We start from the raw sequence: 2500 nt of genomic DNA, 5'->3' as shown, positions 1-2500 counted from the left end.
GACACTTACGAGCATATAAGTGACATCGTGTCAGCCTTTCCCATGAGGAACCAAGTCTTTGTTAAACCCCATAACAAATGGGCACACGTAGAGGGCTTGTCAGAAGTATAAAGTTAACTGAGGTAATATAAGGATAGTTTAAATTGTCAAATGAAAGAGTTGTGTTAGGTAGTGATTCTGTGTGTGAATTAGACTTATATGAAATTGCTAGTAATGGGATCTTGGGAGCCACAACTCAAGCCCGCACAAAATGTACTGGATAGGTAAAAAATTAGGTTTTCAAATATATATTTGTTCAGGATCTGTTTTTTGCAAAAGCAATCATTTGATTTAGTTTATATGACTTAATTCATATAACTTTTATGATAGATTTTATTTATGAAATAGAGACTTTACAACAAATATGCTATGTTTACGAGAGAGAGAGAGAGAGAGAGAGAGAGAGAGAGAGAGAGAGATTGTATAATCTAACACTGTGTTGATGCCAATAAGATTTTACCTATCCTCTTTCATACGAATAATCGATGAATGAAAACATTACTCTACTACTTTATTACACAACTATTGAAAATAATATGTCATATTAAGGAATCTCGTTTTAGTTCCTGATTTAAACTATGATATGAAAACTATCATTTTTAAACCTATATCTGTACAATAAATAAAAAATATGGCAATAACTTGCAATTAAAAAGAAATAAAATCGATGGTCGATGGAATGATTTAAATCAAAATGGTCATGATTTGAATTGAATAATTACGTGGAAACTTTTCAATTGGTTTATCTATGTTATTTATACATGAGAATTATTTTACTCTCAGAGTTGGATATTAGTACAGAAAAAATACTGACATTGCATTTTACAGAAGCTCACCATCTTATAAATATTCGAATAAGAAACATTCGTAGATACAAACACAAATCCAACTGAAAATAACAAAGATAAGATGAAGAAATACTGCAATAAAACAGTATTATATAATTTTTACAGTTAGCAAAACAACAATTGCAATAATCTGATATCTATTTCATATGAAACCAAACTATCATTTTTACTTTTGTAGCTGGATATCATATGCATGGGATTCAGGTTAGGTCTACCCTTGGCAAAAGCTTGAACATTTTTTACACTGAAATGATTTAACTTACAAACAGCTTCTTAAAACCTATGAAGTTGGTAAGTTAAGGACCTGTTTTTCTTTCTTGATAAAAAATAAAACCTAATCTTTTCATCTAGGAACATAATCACACTAGTATTTGTTTATTATGGAACTATTACATTGTTTTGCAGAACATATGTCCTTCAAATATCCTCAGATGTAGTGATTATATTATATTCTAAGGTATTAAATTATCACGATCGTCTAGTAACCCGTCAAAGAGTAATTGATGCGATTATTTGCATTTATAACAAAAAGCAGGATAATAGAATTCATATACCCAGACTTTTAAAAGAATTTTGACAAATTCTTCATGAAAAAAAAAAAAATTGATGGTTTTAGAATACTAGGCATTATTGACGAGCTAGCTGAAGGAATCTAAGATTGGCTGACCAAAAAAAAAAAAAAAAAAAAAAAAAAAATCAGCGTTGCAATCAATGACGAAGCCATATAGTGGACAGCTGTTACGAGCAGAGTACCTCAAGAATCTGTCCTTCGCATATTACTATTTCTGATTTATATTAACGGCATAAATTTAGGATTATTTAGTAGAATAGACAGATTTACCGACGATACTAAACTAGGCATAATTGCTGCGAGCTAAGAAAACGTAGAACCCTTAAGAGATTATCTAATTAAAATAGGCGAATGGTCCAGAAAATGGCCAATACGTTTCCATTTTGGGAGATACAGTGTTATGCTCATAGGTTATTGTAACACAAAAAACAGATTACTCAATGCCGAGGGAATATATTAAAAATTTTGGACCAGAAGTAAGATCTCGACATTTTCATTGGCAAAGATTTAAATCTCACCAAACAGAGCCGAAAAGTTGAAAAAACTACACACAAAAACTAATAGGTTGCATAACGAAACAGTACAAATATAGAAACAGAGTTTACTATACTTCAGCTGTACATTACCTAGTAAGACCCCATCTAGAATACGAAACTCAATTCTGGGCTTCAAATATCCAGAGGTATATAAATAGACTGAGTGCAGTAGGAGCTAGGGCTACATAACTAGTGCCAACACTTGGGCAATTTGGTTATAGACGGAGGATGGAACGTTTGAACTTATTTCATCTACAAATTCGACTACCAGGGGAAAATTAATAAAGCCAATAAAAACTCGCAAGGGAATAAAAAATGGGAATTTACAACAATCTATTCCCGTTTAGCACAAATCAGTCCCGAGGTAACGCCCACCCAATGTGGAACACTTCCAGTGAGTGTAGTGTACTGTAACAGGATTAACGAATTCGAGAATAAGTTATATGATATTTCCAAAACTCTGTAAACGTTTAAATCAAATCGCTCAACCCGAGAGTGAATGGACT

General features: G+C 32.1%; 1 protein-coding gene across 1 annotated transcript in view; it reads left to right on the top strand.

Moving 5' to 3' along the window:
• Nucleotides 1-2500, top strand: part of LOC137640828 (uncharacterized) — a 33070-nt gene that overhangs the window by 23429 nt on the left and 7141 nt on the right. The gene's annotated exons all lie outside the window — the stretch shown is intronic.

This window comes from Palaemon carinicauda, chromosome 5 (genome assembly GCF_036898095.1).
Source record: "Palaemon carinicauda isolate YSFRI2023 chromosome 5, ASM3689809v2, whole genome shotgun sequence".
Lineage (NCBI taxonomy): Eukaryota > Metazoa > Arthropoda > Malacostraca > Decapoda > Palaemonidae > Palaemon > Palaemon carinicauda.
The sequence above is the reverse complement of the archived record's forward strand: the minus strand, read 5'-3'. Positions and strand labels throughout refer to the sequence as shown.